The sequence below is a fragment of the Megalopta genalis genome, unplaced genomic scaffold (genome assembly GCF_051020955.1).
Source record: "Megalopta genalis isolate 19385.01 unplaced genomic scaffold, iyMegGena1_principal scaffold0819, whole genome shotgun sequence".
Classification (NCBI taxonomy): domain Eukaryota; kingdom Metazoa; phylum Arthropoda; class Insecta; order Hymenoptera; family Halictidae; genus Megalopta; species Megalopta genalis.
In genome coordinates, this window is record NW_027476888.1 from 74825 (window position 1) to 93530 (window position 18706).

The window sequence follows — 18706 nt, forward strand, 5'->3', positions numbered from 1 at the left end:
TAAATCATGTGTTTCGCATGGATTTGGAGCTAAACCTTCTACATCGCATTGACTTGCAGCCAAGTCATGTATTTCGCATGGATTTGAAGCTAACTCGTTCGTTTCGCCTGCATATGATGCTATATCACTTATATCGCAAGTATCTGAAGCTAAATCATTTGTTACGCATGGATTTGAAGCTAAACCTTCTACATCGCATTGATCTGCAGCTAAATCATGTATTTCGCATGGATTTGGAACTAACTCGTTTGTTTCGCCTGCATTTGAAGCTACAATATTTATATCGCATGTATATGAAGCTAAATCATTTGTGTCGCTTGGATTTGAAGCTAAACCTTCTACATCGCATCGATTTGCAGCTAAATAATGTGTTTCGCATGGATTTGGAGCTAACTCGTTAGTTTCTCCTGCATTTGAAGCTATATCAATATATCGCAAGTATCTGAACCTAAATCATTTGTTTCGCATGGATTTGAAGTTAAGCCTTCTACTTCGTATCGATTAGAAGCTTAATGATATGTATCGCATGGATTTTGAACCTACCCCGTTTGATTCGTCTGCACTTGCAACTATATCACTTATATCAGAAGTGTTTGAAGCTAAATCATTTGTTTCGCATGGATTTGAAGCTAAATCTTCAACATCGCATTGATTTGAAACTAAATCATGTGTTTCGCTTGGATTTGAAGCTATACCTTCTACATCGCTTTGATTTGAAGCTAAATCGTGTGTTTTGCATGGATTAGATGCTCACTCGTTTGCTTCCCCTGCATTTGAAGCTATTTCAGTTATATCGCAAGTATCTGATGCTAAATCATTTGTTTCGCATGGATTTGAAGCTAAACCTTCTACATCGCATTGATTTGCAGCCGAGTCATGTATTTCGCATGGATTTGAAGCTAACTCGTTCGTTTCGCCTGCATTTGATGCTATATAACTTATATCGCAAGTATCTGAAGCTAAATCATTTGTTACGCATGGATTTGAAGCTAAACCTTCTACATCGCATTGATTTGCAGCTAAATCATGTGTTTCTCATGGATTTGGAGCTAACTCGTTACTTTCGCCTGCATTTGAATCTATATCATTTATATCGCAAGAATTTGAAGCTAAATCAATTGTGTCGCATGGATTTGAATCTAAACCTTCAACATCGCATTGATTTGAAACTAAATCATGTGTTTCGCTTGGATTTGAAGCTATACCTTCTACATCGCTTAGATTTGAAGCTAAATCATGTGTTTTGCATGGATTAGGTGCTCACTCGTTTGCTTCTCCTGCATTTAAAGCTATTTCAGTTATATCGCAAGTACCTGATGCTAAATCATTTGTTTCGCATAGATTTGAAGCTAAACCTTCTACATCGCATTGATTTGCAGCCAAGTCATGTATTTCGCATGGATTTGAAGCTAACTCATCCGTTTCGCCTGCATTTGATGCTATATAACTTATATCGCAAGTATCTGAAGCTAAATCATGTGTTTCTCATGGATTTGGAGCTAACTCGTTAGTTTCGCCTGCATTTGTATCTATATCATCTATATCGCAAGTATTTGAAGCTAAATCAATTGTGTCGCATGGATTTGAATCTAAACCTTCTACATCGCATTCATTTGAAGCTTAATCGTGTGATTCGCTTGGACTTGAAGCTAACTCGTTTGTTTCGCCTGCATTTGAAGCTACAATATTTATATTGCAAGTATATGAAGCTAAATCATTTGTGTCGCATAGATTTGAAGCTAAACCTTCTACATCGCATTGATTTGCAGCTAAATCATGTATTTCGCATGGATTTGAAGCTAACTCGTTCGTTTCGCCTGCATATGATGCTATATCACTTATATCGCAAGTATCTGAAGCTAAATCATTTGTTACGCATGGATTTGAAGCTAAACCTTCTACATCGCATTGATCTGCAGCTAAATCATGTATTTCGCATGGATTTGGAACTAACTCGTTTGTTTCGCCTGCATTTGAAGCTATATCAATATATCGCAAGTATCTGAACCTAAATCATTTGTTTCGCATGGATTTGAAGTTAAGCCTTCTACTTCGTATCGATTAGAAGCTTAATGATATGTATCGCATGGATTTTGAACCTACCCCGTTTGATTCGTCTGCATTTGCAACTATATCACTTATATCCCAAGTGTTTGAAGCTAAATCATTTGTTTCGCATGGATTTGAAGCTAAATCTTCAACATCGCATTGATTTGAAACTAAATCATGTGTTTCGCTTGGATTTGAAGCTATACCTTCTACATCGCTTTGATTTGAAGCTAAATCATGTGTTTTGCATGGATTAGATGCTCACTCGTTTGCTTCGCCTGCATTTGAAGCTATTTCAGTTATATCGCAAGTCTCTGATGCTAAATCATTTGTTTCGCATGGATTTGAAGCTAAACCTTCTACATCGCATTGATTTGCAGCCGAGTCATGTATTTCGCATGGATTTGAAGCTAACTCGTTCGTTTCGCCTGCATTTGATGTTATATAACTTATATCGCAAGTATCTGAAGCTAAATAATTTGTTACGCATGGATTTGAAGCTAAACCTTCTACATCGCATTGATTTGCAGCTAAATCATGTGTTTCTCATGGATTTGGAGCTAACTCGTTACTTTCGCCTGCATTTGAATCTGTATCATTTATATCGCAAGAATTTGAAGCTAAATCAATTGTGTCGCATGGATTTGAATCTAAACCTTCAACATCGCATTGATTTGAAACTAAATCATGTGTTTCGCTTGGATTTGAAGCTATACCTTCTACATCGCTTAGATTTGAAGCTAAATCATGTGTTTTGCATGGATTAGGTGCACACTCGTTTGCTTCTCCTGCATTTGAAGCTATTTCAGTTATATCGCAAGTCTCTGATGCTAAATCATTTGTTTCGCATGGATTTGAAGCTAAACCTTCTACATCGCATTGATTTGCAGCCGAGTCATGTATTTCGCATGGATTTGAAGCTAACTCGTTCGTTTCGCCTGCATTTGATGTTATATAACTTATATCGCAAGTATCTGATGCTAAATCATTTGTTTCGCATGGATTTGAAGCTAAACCTTCTACATCTCATTGATTTGCAGCTAAATCATGTGTTTCGCATGGAATTGGAGCTAACTCGTTTGATTCGTCTGCATTTGAAGCTATATCACTTATATCGCAAGTATCTGAAGCTAAATCATTTGTGTCGCATGGATTTGAAGCTGAACCTTCTACATCTCATTGATTTGCAGCTAAATCATGTGTTTCGCATGGAATTGGAGCTAACTCGTTTGATTCGTCTGCATTTGAAGCTATATCACTTATATCGCAAGTATCTGAAGCTAAATCATTTGTGTCGCATGGATTTGAAGCTGAACCTTCTACATAGTATTGAATTGAAGCTTAATCATGTGTTTTGCATGTATTTGAAGCTAACTCGTTTGTTTCCCCTGCATTTGAAGCTACAATATTTATATTGCAAGTATATGAAGCTAAATCATTTGTGTCGCATGGATTTGAAGCTAAACCTTCTACATCGCATTGATTTGCAGCTAAATCATGTGTTTCGCATGGATTTGGAGCTAAACCTTCTACATCGCATTGACTTGCAGCCAAGTCATGTATTTCGCATGGATTTGAAGCTAACTCGTTCGTTTCGCCTGCATTTGATGCTATATAACTTATATCGCAAGTATCTGAAGCTAAATCATGTGTTTCTCATGGATTTGGAGCTAACTCGTTAGTTTCGCCTGCATTTGTATCTATATCATTTATATCGCAAGTATTTGAAACTAAATCAATTGTGTCGCATGGATTTGAATCTAAACCTTCTACATCGCATTCATTTGAAGCTTAATCGTGTGATTCGCTTGGACTTGAAGCTAACTCGTTTGTTTCGCCTGCATTTGAAGCTACAATATTTATATTGCAAGTATATGAAGCTAAATCATTTGTGTCGCATGGATTTGAAGCTAAACCTTCTACATCGCATTGATTTGCAGCTAAATCATGTGTTTCGCATGGATTTGGAGCTAAACCTTCTACATCGCATTGACTTGCAGCCAAGTCATGTATTTCGCATGGATTTGAAGCTAACTCGTTCGTTTCGCCTGCATATGATGCTATATCACTTATATCGCAAGTATCTGAAGCTAAATCATTTGTTACGCATGGATTTGAAGCTAAACCTTCTACATCGCATTGATCTGCAGCTAAATCATGTATTTCGCATGGATTTGGAACTAACTCGTTTGTTTCGCCTGCATTTGAAGCTATATCAATATATCGCAAGTATCTGAACCTAAATCATTTGTTTCGCATGGATTTGAAGTTAAGCCTTCTACTTCGTATCGATTAGAAGCTTAATGATATGTATCGCATGGATTTTGAACCTACCCCGTTTGATTCGTCTGCATTTGCAACTATATCACTTATATCCCAAGTGTTTGAAGCTAAATCATTTGTTTCGCATGGATTTGAAGCTAAATCTTCAACATCGCATTGATTTGAAACTAAATCATGTGTTTCGCTTGGATTTGAAGCTATACCTTCTACATCGCTTTGATTTGAAGCTAAATCATGTGTTTTGCATGGATTAGATGCTCACTCGTTTGCTTCCCCTGCATTTGAAGCTATTTCAGTTATATCGCAAGTCTCTGATGCTAAATCATTTGTTTCGCTTGGATTTGAAGCTATACCTTCTACATCGCTTAGATTTGAAGCTAAATCATGTGTTTTGCATGGATTAGGTGCTCACTCGTTTGCTTCTCCTGCATTTGAAGCTATTTCAGTTATATCGCAAGTATCTGATGCTAAATCATTTGTTTCGCATGGATTTGAAGCTAAACCTTCTACATCTCATTGATTTGCAGCTAAATCATGTGTTTCGCATGGAATTGGAGCTAACTCGTTTGATTCGTCTGCATTTGAAGCTATATCACTTATATCGCAAGTATCTGAAGCTAAATCATTTGTTACGCATGGATTTGAAGCTAAACCTTCTACATCGCATTGATCTGCAGCTAAATCATGTATTTCGCATGGATTTGGAACTAACTCGTTTGTTTCGCCTGCATTTGAAGCTATATCAATATATCGCAAGTATCTGAACCTAAATCATTTGTTTCGCATGGATTTGAAGTTAAGCCTTCTACTTCGTATCGATTAGAAGCTTAATGATATGTATCGCATGGATTTTGAACCTACCCCGTTTGATTCGTCTGCATTTGCAACTATATCACTTATATCCCAAGTGTTTGAAGCTAAATCATTTGTTTCGCATGGATTTGAAGCTAAATCTTCAACATCGCATTGATTTGAAACTAAATCATGTGTTTCGCTTGGATTTGAAGCTATACCTTCTACATCGCTTTGATTTGAAGCTAAATCATGTGTTTTGCATGGATTAGATGCTCACTCGTTTGCTTCCCCTGCATTTGAAGCTATTTCAGTTATATCGCAAGTCTCTGATGCTAAATCATTTGTTTCGCTTGGATTTGAAGCTATACCTTCTACATCGCTTAGATTTGAAGCTAAATCATGTGTTTTGCATGGATTAGGTGCTCACTCGTTTGCTTCTCCTGCATTTGAAGCTATTTCAGTTATATCGCAAGTATCTGATGCTAAATCATTTGTTTCGCATGGATTTGAAGCTAAACCTTCTACATCTCATTGATTTGCAGCTAAATCATGTGTTTCGCATGGAATTGGAGCTAACTCGTTTGATTCGTCTGCATTTGAAGCTATATCACTTATATCGCAAGTATCTGAAGCTAAATCATTTGTGTCGCATGGATTTGAAGCTGAACCTTCTACATCTCATTGATTTGCAGCTAAATCATGTGTTTCGCATGGAATTGGAGCTAACTCGTTTGATTCGTCTGCATTTGAAGCTATATCACTTATATCGCAAGTATCTGAAGCTAAATCATTTGTGTCGCATTGATTTGAAGCTGAACCTTCTACATAGTATTGAATTGAAGCTTAATCATGTGTTTTGCATGTATTTGAAGCTAACTCGTTTGTTTCCCCTGCATTTGAAGCTACAATATTTATATTGCAAGTATATGAAGCTAAATCATTTGTGTCGCATGGATTTGAAGCTAAACCTTCTACATCGCATTGATTTGCAGCTAAATCATGTGTTTCGCATGGATTTGGAGCTAAACCTTCTACATCGCATTGACTTGCAGCCAAGTCATTTATTACGCATGGATTTGAAGCTAACTCGTTCGTTTCGCCTGCATATGATGCTATATCACTTGTATCGCAAGTATCTGAAGCTAAATCATTTGTTACGCATGGATTTGAAGCTAAACCTTCTACATCGCATTGATCTGCAGCTAAATCATGTATTTCGCATGGATTTGGAACTAACTCGTTTGTTTCGCCTGCATTTGAAGCTACAATATTTATATCGCATGTATATGAAGCTAAATCATTTGTGTCGCATGGATTTGAAGCTAAACCTTCTACATCGCATTGATTTGCAGCTAAATAATGTGTTTCGCATGGATTTGGAGCTAACTCGTTAGTTTCTCCTGCATTTGAAGCTATATCAATATATCGCAAGTATCTGAACCTAAATCATTTGTTTCGCATGGATTTGAAGTTAAGCCTTCTACTTCGTATCGATTAGAAGCTTAATGATATGTATCGCATGGATTTTGAACCTACCCCGTTTGATTCGTCTGCATTTGCAACTATATCACTTATATCCCAAGTGTTTGAAGCTAAATCATTTGTTTCGCATGGATTTGAAGCTAAATCTTCAACATCGCATTGATTTGAAACTAAATCATGTGTTTCGCTTGGATTTGAAGCTATACCTTCTACATCGCTTTGATTTGAAGCTAAATCATGTGTTTTGCATGGATTAGATGCTCACTCGTTTGCTTCCCCTGCATTTGAAGCTATTTCAGTTATATCGCAAGTATCTGATGCTAAATCATTTGTTTCGCATGGATTTGAAGCTAAACCTTCTACATCGCATTGATTTGCAGCCGATTCATGTATTTCGCATGGATTTGAAGCTAACTCGTTCGTTTCGCCTGCATTTGATGCTATATAACTTATATCGCAAGTATCTGAAGCTAAATCATTTGTTACGCATGGATTTGAAGCTGAACCTTCTACATAGTATTGAATTGAAGCTTAATCATGTGTTTTGCATGTATTTGAAGCTAACTCGTATGTTTCCCCTGCATTTGAAGCTATATCTGTTATATCGAAAGTATCTGATGCTAAATCATTTGTTTCGCATGGATTTGAAGCTAAACCTTCTACACCGCATTGATTTGAAGCTAAATCATGTGTTTCGCATGGATTTGAAGCTAACTCGTTTGATTCGTCTGCATTTGAAGCTATATCACTTACATCGCAAGTATCTGAAGCTAAATCATTTGTGTCGCATGGATTTGAAGCTGAACTTTCTACATAGTATTGATTTGAAGCTTAATCATGTGTTTTGCACGTATTTGAAGCTAACTCCTTTGTTTCCCCTGCATTTGAAGCTATATCACTTGTATCGCAAGTATTTGGAGGAAAATCATTTGTGTCGCATTGATTTGAATCTAAACCTTCTACATCGCATTGATTTGAAGCAAAACCTTCTACATCGCATTGATTTGAAGCTACATCAAGTATTTCGCTTGGATTTGAAGCTAACTCGTTTGATTCGCCCGCATTTGAAGCTATATCACTTGTATCGCAAGTATTTGAAGGAAAATCATTTGTTTCGCATGGATTTGAAGCTAAACCTTCTACATAGTATTGATTTGAAGCTTAATCATGTGTTTTGCATGTATTTGAAGCTAACTCGTTAGTTTCGCCTGCATTTAAAACTATATCAATATATCGCAAGTATCTGAACCTAAATCACTTGTTTCGCATGGATTTGAAGCTAAGCCTTCTACTTCGTATCGATTTGAAGCTGAATGATATGCATCGCATGGATTTTGAACCTACCCCGTTTGATTCATCTGCATTTGCAGTTATATCATTTATACCCCAAGTGTTTGAAGCTAAATCATTTGTTTCGCATGGATTCGAAGCTAAATCTTCTACATCGCATTGATTTGCAGCCAAGTCATGTATTTCGCATGGACTTGAAGCTAACTCGTTCGTTTCGCCTGCATTTGATGCTATATAACTTATATCGCAAGTATCTGAAGCTAAATCACTTGTTCCGCATGGATTTGAAGCTAAGCATTCTACTTCGCATTGATTTGAAGCTAAATCATTTGTTTCGCATGGATTTGGAGCTAACGCGTTTGTTTCTCCAGCATTAGAAGCTATATCACTTATATCGCAAGTATCTGAACCTAAATCATTTGTTTCGCATGGATTTGAACCTAAGCCTTCTACTTCGCATTGATTTGAAGCTAAATCATGTGTATCGCATGGATTTTGAACCTATATCATTTGTTTCGCATGGATTTGAACCTAAGCCTTCTATTTCGCAATGATTTGAAGCTAAATCATGTGTATCGCATGGATTTTGAAGCTAACTCGTTTGATTCGTCTGCATTTGAAGCTATATCACTTACATCGCAAGTATCTGAAGCTAAATCATTTGTTACGCATGGATTTGAAGCTGAACTTTCTACATAGTATTGATTTGAAGCTTAATCATGTGTTTTGCATGTATTTGAAGCTAACTCCTTTGTTTCCCCTGCATTTGAAGCTATATCACTTGTATCGCAAGTATTTGGAGGAAAATCATTTGTGTCGCATTGATTTGAATCTAAACCTTCTACATCGCATTGATTTGAAGCAAAACCTTCTACATCGCATTGATTTGAAGCTAAATCAAGTATTTCGCTTGGATTTGAAGCTAACTCGTTTGATTCGCCCGCATTTGAAGCTATATCACTTGTATCGCAAGTATTTGAAGGAAAATCATTTGTTTCGCATGGATTTGAAGCTAAACCTTCTACATAGTATTGATTTGAAGCTTAATCATGTGTTTTGCATGTATTTGAAGCTAACTAGTTAGTTTCGCCTGCATTTAAAACTATATCAATATATCGCAAGTATCTGAACCTAAATCACTTGTTTCGCATGTATTTGAAGCTAAGCCTTCTACTTCGTATCGATTTGAAGCTGAATGATATGCATCGCATGGATTTTGAACCTACCCCGTTTGATTCATCTGCATTTGCAGTTATATCATTTATACCCCAAGTGTTTGAAGCTAAATCATTTGTTTCGCATGGATTTGAAGCTAAACCTTCAACATCGCATTGATTTGAAACTAAATCATGTGTTTCGCTTGGATTTGAAGCTATACCTTCTACATCGCTTTGATTTCAAGCTAAATCATGTGTTTTGCATGGATTAGATGCTCACTCGTTTGCTTCCCCTGCATTTGAAGCTATTTCAGTTATATCGCAAGTATCTGATGCTAAATCATTTGTTTCGCATGGATTTGAAGCTAAACCTTCTACATCGCATTGATTTGCAGAAAAGTCATATATTTCGCATGGATTTGAAACTGACTCGTTCGTTTCGCCTGCATTTGATGCTATATAACTTATATCGCAAGTATCTGAAGCTAAATCATTTGTTACGCATGGATTTGAAGCTAGACCTTCTACATCGCATTGATTTGCAGCTAAATCATGTGTTTCTCATGGATTTGGAGCTAACTCGTTAGTTTCGCCTGCATTTGAATCTATATCATTTATATCGCAAGTATTTGAAGCTAAATCATTTGTGTCGCATGGATTTGAATCTAAACCTTCTACATCGCATTGATTTGAAGCTTAATCGTGTGATTCGCTTGGACTTGAAGCTAACTCGTTTGTTTCGCCTGCATTTGAAGCTACAATATTTATATCGCAAGTATATGAAGCTAAATCATTTGTGTCACATGGATTTGAAGCTAAACCTTCTACATCGCATTGATTTGCAGCTAAATCATGTGTTTCGCATGGACTTGGAGCTAAACCTTCTACATCGCATTGACTTGCAGCCAAGTCATGTATTTCGCATGGATTTGTAGCTAACTCATTCGTTTCGCCTGCATTTGATGCTATATCACTTATATCGCAAGTATTTGAAGCTAAATCATTTGTGTCGCATGGATTTGAAGCTAAACCTTCTACATCGCATTGATTTGAAGCTTAATCATCGATTCGCTTGGACTTGAAGCTAACTCGTTTGTTTCGCCTGCATTTGAAGCTACAATATTTATATCGCATGTATATGAAGCTAAATCATTTGTGTCGCATGGATTTGAAGCTAAACCTTCTACATCGCATTGATTTGAAGCTTAATCATCGATTCGCTTGGACTTGAAGCTAACTCGTTTGTTTCGCCTGCATTTGAAGCTACAATATTTATATCGCATGTATATGAAGCTAAATCATTTGTGTCGCATGGATTTGAAGCTAAACCTTCTACATTGCATTGATTTGCAGCTAAAGCATGTGTTTCGCACGGATTTGGAGCTAACTCGATAGTTTCTCCTGCATTTGAAGCTATATCAATATATCGCAAGTATCTGAACCAAAATCATTTGTTTCGCATGGATTTGAAGCTAAGCCTTCTACTTCGTATCGATTTGTAGCTAAATGATATGTATCGCATGGATTTTGAACCTACCCCGTTTGATTCATCTGCATTTGCAGTTATATCACTTATACGCCAAGTGTTTGAAGCTAAATCATTTGTTTCGCATCGATTTGAAGCTATACCTTCTACATCGCTTTGATTTGAAGCTGAATCATGTGTTTTGCATGGATTAGATGCTAACTCGTTTGCTTCCCCTGCATTTGAAGCTATTTCATTTATATCGCAAGTACCTGATGCTAAATCATTTGTAACGCATGGATTTGAAGCTAAACCTTCTACATCGCATTGATTTGCAGCCAAGTCATGTATTTCGCATGGATTTGAAGCTAACTCGTTCGTTTCGCCTGCATTTGATGCTATTTCACTTATATCGCAAGTATCTGAAGCTAAATCATTTGTTACGCATGGATTTGAAGCTAAACCTTCTACATCTCATTGATTTGCATCTAAATCATGTGTTTCGCATGGAATTGGAGCTAACTCGTTAGTTTCGCCTGCATTTGAATCCATATCATTTATATCACAAGTATTTGAAGCTAAATCATTTGTGTCGCATGGATTTGAATCTAAACCTTCTACATCGCATTGATTTGAAACTTAATCGTGTGATTCGCTTGGATCTGAAGCTAACTCGTTTGTTTCGCCTGCATTTGAAGCTACAATATTTATATCGCAAGTATATGAAGCTAAATCATTTGTGTCGCCTGGATTTGAAGCTATACCTTCTACATCGCTTTGATTTGAAGCTGAATCATGTGTTTTGCATGGATTAGATGCTAACTCGTTTGCTTCCCCTGCATTTGAAGCTATTTCATTTATATCGCAAGTACCTGATGCTAAATCATTTGTAACGCATGGATTTGAAGCTAAACCTTCTACATCGCATTGATTTGCAGCCAAGTCATGTATTTCGCATGGATTTGAAGCTAACTCGTTCGTTTCGCCTGCATTTGATGCTACACTATTTATATCGCAAGTATATAAAGCTAAATCATTTGTGTCGCATGGATTTGAAGCTAAACCTTCTACATCGCATTGAATTGCAGCTAAATCATGTGTTTCGCATGGATTTGGAGCTAAACCTTCTACATCGCATTGACTTGCAGCCAAGTCATGTATTTCGCATGGATTTGAAGCTAACTCCTTCGTTTCACCTGCATTTGATGCTATATCACTTATATCGCAAGTATCTGAAGCTAAATCATTTGTTACGCATGGATTTGAAGCTAAACCTTCTACATCGCATTGATCTGCAGCTAAATCATGTATTTCGCATGGATTTGGAACTAACTCGTTAGTTTCGCCTGCATTTGAAGCTAACTCGTTAGTTTCGCCTGCATTTGAAGCTGTATCATTTATATCGCAAGTATTTGAAGCTAAATCATTTGTGTCGCATGAATTTGAAGCTAAACCTTCTACATCGCATTGATTTGAAGCTTAATCGTCGATTCGCTTTGACTTGAAGCTAACTCGTTTGTTTCGCGTGCATTTGAAGCTACAAGATTTATATCGCAAGTATATGAAGCTAAATCATTTGTGTTGCATGGATTTGAAGCTAAACCTTCCCCATAACATTGATTTGAATCTAAATCATCTGTTTCGTATGGAGTTGAAGCTAGCTCGTTTGTTTCGTCTGCATTTGAAGCTAAATAACATATATCGCAAGTATCTGAAGCTAAATCATCATCTACATCGCATTTTTTTGAAACGAATTCGTGTGTTTGTATCTTCATATCAATGCGATGTAGAAGGTTTAGCTGCAAATCCATGCGAAAAAAATGATTTAGCATCAGATACTTGTGATATAAGTGATATAGCTTCAAGTGCAGGTGAAACAAACGAATTAGCTTCAAATCCATGCGAAACACATGATTTAGCTGCAAATCAAAGCGATGTAGAAGGTTTAGCTTCAAATCCATGCGAAACAAATGATTTACCTTCAGATACTTGCGATATAAGTGATATAGTTTCAAGTGCAGACGAAACAAACGAGTTGGCTTCAAATCCATGCGAAACACATGATTTAGCTGCAAATCAATGCGATGTTGAAGGTTTAGCGGCAAATTCATGCGAAACAAATGATTTAGCTTCAGATACTTGCGATATAAGTGATATATCCTCAAATGCAGGGGAAACAAACGAGTTAGCTTCCAATCCATGCGAAACACATGAACTAGCTTCAAATCAATGCGATGTAGAAGGTTTAGCTTCAAATCCATGCGAAAAAAATGATTTAGCATCAGATACTTGCGATATAAGTGATATAGTTTCAAATGCAGACGAAACAAACGAGTTAGCTTCAAATCCATGCGAAACACATGAATTAGCTTCAAATCAATGCGATGTAGAAAGTTTAGCTTCAAATCCATGCGAAAAAAATGATTTAGCATCAGATACTTGCGATATAAGTGATATAGTTTCAAATGCTGACGAAACAAACGAGTTAGCTTCAAATCCACGCGAAACACATGATTTAGCTGCAAATCAATGCGATGTTCAAGGTTTAGCTGCAAATTCATGCGAAACAAATGATTTAGCTTCAGATACTTGCGATATAAGTGATATAGCCTCAAATGCAGGGGAAACAAACGAGTTAGCTTCCAATCCATGCGAAACACATGAATTAGCTTCAAATCAATGCGATTTAGAAGGTTTTGCTTCAAATCCATGCGAAAAAAATGATTTAGCATCAGATACTTGCGATATAAGTGAAATAGTTTCAAATGCAGACGAAACAAACGAGTTAGCATCAAATCCATGCGAAACACATGATTTAGCTGCAAATCAATGCGATGTTGAAGGTTTAGCGGCAAATTCATGCGAAACAAATGATTTAGCTTCAGATACTTGCGATATAAGTGATATATCCTCAAATGCAGGGGAAACAAACGAGTTAGCTTCCAATCCATGCGAAACACATGAACTAGCTTCAAATCAATGCGATGTAGAAGGTTTAGCTTCAAATCCATGCGAAAAAAATGATTTAGCATCAGATACTTGCGATATAAGTGATATAGTTTCAAATGCAGACGAAACAAACGAGTTAGCTTCAAATCCACGCGAAACACATGATTTAGCTGCAAATCAATGCGATGTTCAAGGTTTAGCTGCAAATTCATGCGAAACAAATGATTTAGCTTCAGATACTTGCGATATAAGTGATATAGCCTCAAATGCAGGGGAAACAAACGAGTTAGCTTCCAATCCATGCGAAACACATGAATTAGCTTCAAATCAATGCGATGTAGAAAGTTTAGCTTCAAATCCATGCGAAAAAAATGATTTAGCATCAGATTCTTGCGATATAAGTGATATAGTTTCAAATGCAGACGAAACAAACGAGTTAGCTTCAAATCCACGCGAAACACATGATTTAGCTGCAAATCAATGCGATGTTCAAGGTTTAGCTGCAAATTCATGCGAAACAAATGATTTAGCTTCAGATACTTGCGATATAAGTGATATAGCCTCAAATGCAGGGGAAACAAACGAGTTAGCTTCCAATCCATGCGAAACACATGAATTAGCTTCAAATCAATGCGATTTAGAAGGTTTTGCTTCAAATCCATGCGAAAAAAATGATTTAGCATCAGATACTTGCGATATAAGTGAAATAGTTTCAAATGCAGACGAAACAAACGAGTTAGCATCAAATCCATGCGAAACACATGATTTAGCTGCAAATCAATGCGATGTTGAAGGTTTAGCTGCAAATTCATGCGGAACAAATGATTTAGCTTCAGATACTTGCGATATAAATGATATAACTTCAAATGCAGGCGAAACAAACGAGTTAGCTTCTAATCCATGCGAAACTCATGATTTAGCTTCAAATCAATGCGAACTAGATGTCTTAGCTTCAAATCCATGCGAAACAAATGATTTAGCTTCAGATACTTGCGGTATAAGCGATATAGCATCAAATGCAGACGAATCAAACGAGTTAGCTTCAAGTCCATGCGAAATACATGATTTAGCTGCAAATCAAAGCGATGTAGAAGGTTTAGCTTCAAATCCATGCGAAACAAATGATTTACCTTCAGATACTTGCGATATAAGTGATATAGTTTCAAGTGCAGACAAAACAAACTAGTTAGCTTCAAATCCATGCGAAACACATGATTAAGCTTCAAATCAGTGCTATGTAGAAGGTTTAGCTTCAAATTCATGCGAAACAAATGATTTAGCTTCAGATACTTGCGATATAAGTGATGTGGCGACGACAAGCCGGCGCCACGTCTCCGCCATGTGTTTAGTTTTAAGGCGTAAGAATGTTTGGACGAATGGGCCGGGCTGCATGCTGTGCGTTAGCGTCGAGCGAATGTCTAGACGATTGGTTTGAGTGTCGCGTAGAATGAATGCGTCTAGCCAGGACAGAGTGAAAGCGAACCGTGAGAATGAGAAAGAATGATCTGGATGGGATGCATCGGTGAGCGAATGGTTAGTTCAGTAAGAACCCTCGTCGGGAACGGTACGCGAGCGTCGCGAGTTTAGTTCCGATTGTAAATAAAGATAGTCTAATTGTAACCGGGTTCAATTCTCTCTTCCCGTCGCCGATCCCACCTCCTCAGTGATATAACCTCAAATGCAGGGGAAACAAACGAGTTAGCTTCAAATCCATGCGAAACACATGAATTAGCTTCAAATCAATGCGATGTAGAAGGTTTAGCTTCAAATCCATGCGAAACACATGATTTAGCAGCAAATCAATGCGATGTAAAAGGTTTAGCTTCAAATCCATGCGAAACCAACGATTTAGCTTGAGATACTAGCGATATAAGTGATATAGCTTAAAATGCAGACAAAACAAACGAGTTAGCTTCAAATCCATGCGAAACACATGATTTAGCAGTAAAGCATTGCGATGTAGAAGGTTTAGCTTCAAATCCATACGAAACCAATGATTTAGCTTCAGATACTTGCGATATAAGTCACATGGCTTCAAATGCAGACGAAACAAACGAGTTAGCACCAAATCCATGCGAAACACATGATTTAGCAGCAAATCAATGAGATGTAGAAGGTTTAGCTTCAAATCCATGCGAAACCAATGGTTTAGCTTGAGATACTAGCGATATAAGTGACAAAGCTTCAAATGCAGACGAAACAAACGAGTTAGCTTTAAATCCATGCGAAACACCCGATCTAGCAGCAAATCAATGCGATGTAGAAGGTTTAGCTTCAAATCCATGCGAAACCAATGATTTTGCTTCAGATACTTGCGATATAAGTGACATAGCTTCTAAAACAGACGAAACAAACGAGTTTGCTTCAAATCCATGCGAAACACCCGATTTAGCAGCAAATCAATGCGATGTAGAAGGTGTAGCTTCAAATCCATGCGAAACACATAATTTAGCAGCAAATCAATGCGATGTAAAAGGTTTAGCTTCAAATCCATGCGATACCAATGATTTAGCTTCAGATACTTGCGATATAAGTCAAATGGCTTCAAATGCAGACGAAACAAACGAGTTAGCACCAAATCCATGCGAAACACATGATTTAGCAGCAAATAAATGCGATGTAGAAGGTTTAGCTTCAAATCCATGCGAAACCAATGATTTAGCTTGAGATACTAGCGATATAAGTGATATAGCTTAAAATGCAGAAGAAACAAACGAGTTAGCTTCAAATCCAAGCGATACACATCATTTAGCTGCAAATCAATGCTATGTAGAAGGTTTAACTTCAAATCCATGGGACACAAATGATTTAGATTTAGATAGTTGCGATATAAGTGATATAGCTTCAATTGTAGGTGAAACGAACGAGTTAGCTTCAAATCCATGCGAAACACATGATTTAGCAGTAAAGCATTGCGATGTAGAAGGTTTAGCTTCAAATCCATACGAAACCAATGATCTAGCTTCAGATACTTGCGATATAAGTCACATGGCTTCAAATGCAGACGAAACAAACGAGTTAGCACCAAATCCATGCGAAACACATGATTTAGCAGCAAATCAATGAGATGTAGAAGGTTTAGCTTCAAATCCATGCGAAACCAATGATTTAGCTTGAGATACTAGCGATATAAGTGACATAGCTTCAAATGCAGACGAAACAAACGTGTTAGCTTCAAATCCATGATGAACACATGATTTAGCTGCAAATCAATGCAATATAGAAGGTATAGCTTCAAATCCAAGCGAAACAAATGATTCAGCATCAGATACTTGCGATATATGTGATATAGATTCAAATGCAGACGGAACAAACGAGTTAGCTTCAAATCCATGAAAAACAAATGATTTAGCTTCAGATACTAGCGACATAAGTGATATAGCTTAAAATGCAGAAGAAACAAACGAGTTAGCTTCAAATCCAAGCGATACACATGATTTAGCTGCAAATCAATGCTATGTAGAAGGTTTAGCTTCAAATCCATGCGAAACCAATGATTTAGCTTGAGATACTAGCGATATAAGTGGACATAGCTTCAAATGCAGACGAAACAAACGTGTTAGCTTCAAATCCATGCGGAACACATGATTATTTAAAATTAATGCGAAGCAGGAGATTTAGCTTCAAATCCACGCGAAACAAAAGATTAGCTTCAAGCACTTGGGATATAAGTGACATAGCTTCAAATGCAGACGAAACAAACGTGTTAGCTTCAAATCCATGCGACACAAATGATTTAGATTTAGATAGTTGCGATATAAGTGGTATAGCTTCAATTATAGGTGAAACAAACGAGTTAGCTTCAAATCCATACAAAAAACATGATTAAACTTGAAATCAATGCTATGTGGAAGGTTTAGCTTCAAATGCACGCGAAACAAACGAGTTAGCTTTAAATCCAAGCAAAACACATGATTTAGCAGTAAAGCATTGCGATGTAGAAGGTTTAGCTTCAAATCCATGCGAAACCAATAATTTAGCTTCAGATACTTGCGATATAAGTCACATGGCTTCAAATGCAGTCGAAACAAACGAGTTAGCACCAAATCCATGCGAAACACATGATTTAGCAGCAAATCAATGCGATGTAGAAGGTTTAGCTTCAAATCCATGCGAAACCAATGATTTAGCTTGAGACACTAGCGATATAAGTGGACATAGCTTCAAATGCAGACGAAACAAACGTGTTAGCTTCAAATCCATGCGGAACACATGATTATTTAAAATTAATGCGAAGCAGGAGATTTAGCTTCAAATCCATGCGAAACAAATGATTTAGTTTCAAACACATGGGATATAGGTTATATTGCTTCAAATGCAGACGAAACAAACGAGTTAGCTTCAAATCCATGCGAAACACATGATTAAGAAGCAAATGAATGCGATGTAGAAGGTTCAGCTGCAAATCAATGCAATGTAGAAGGTAATGTGGGTAAATCCAAGCGAAACAAATGATTCAGCATCAGATACTTGCGATATTAGTGATATAGCTTCAAATGCAGGAGAAACAAACGAGTTAGCTTCATATCCAAGCAAAACACATTACTAAGCTTCAAATCAATGCTATGTAGAAGGTTTAGCTTCAAATCCATGCGACACAAATGATTTAGCTTTAGATACTTGCGATATAAGTGATATAGCATCAATTGTAGGGGAAACAAACGAATTAGCATCCTAGCCATGCAAAACACATGTTTAAACTTCAAATCAATGCTACATGGAAGGTTTAGCTTCAAATGCAGGCGAAACAAACGATTTAGCTTTAAATCCAAGCAAAACACATTACTAAGCTTCAAACCAATGCTATCTAGAAGGTTTAGCTTCAAATCCATGCGAAACCAATGATTTAGCTTCAGATACTTGCGATATAAGTGGCACAGCTTCAAATGCAGTCGAAACAAACGAGGTAGCTTCAAATCCATGCGATGCACAATATTCAGCTACAAACAATGCGATGTAGAAGGTTTAGCTTCAAATCCAAGCGACACAAATGGTTTGGTGTCAAATACTTGCGATATAAATGATATAACTTCAAATGCAGGCGAAACAAACGAGTTAGCTTCTCATCCATGCGAAACTCATGATTTAGCTTCAAATCAATGCGAACTAGATGTCTTAGCTTCAAATCCATGCGAAACAAATGATTTAGCTTCAGATACTTGCGATATAAGTTATATAGCATCAAATGCATGCGAAACGAACTAGTTGGCTGCAAATCCGTGCGAAACACATGATT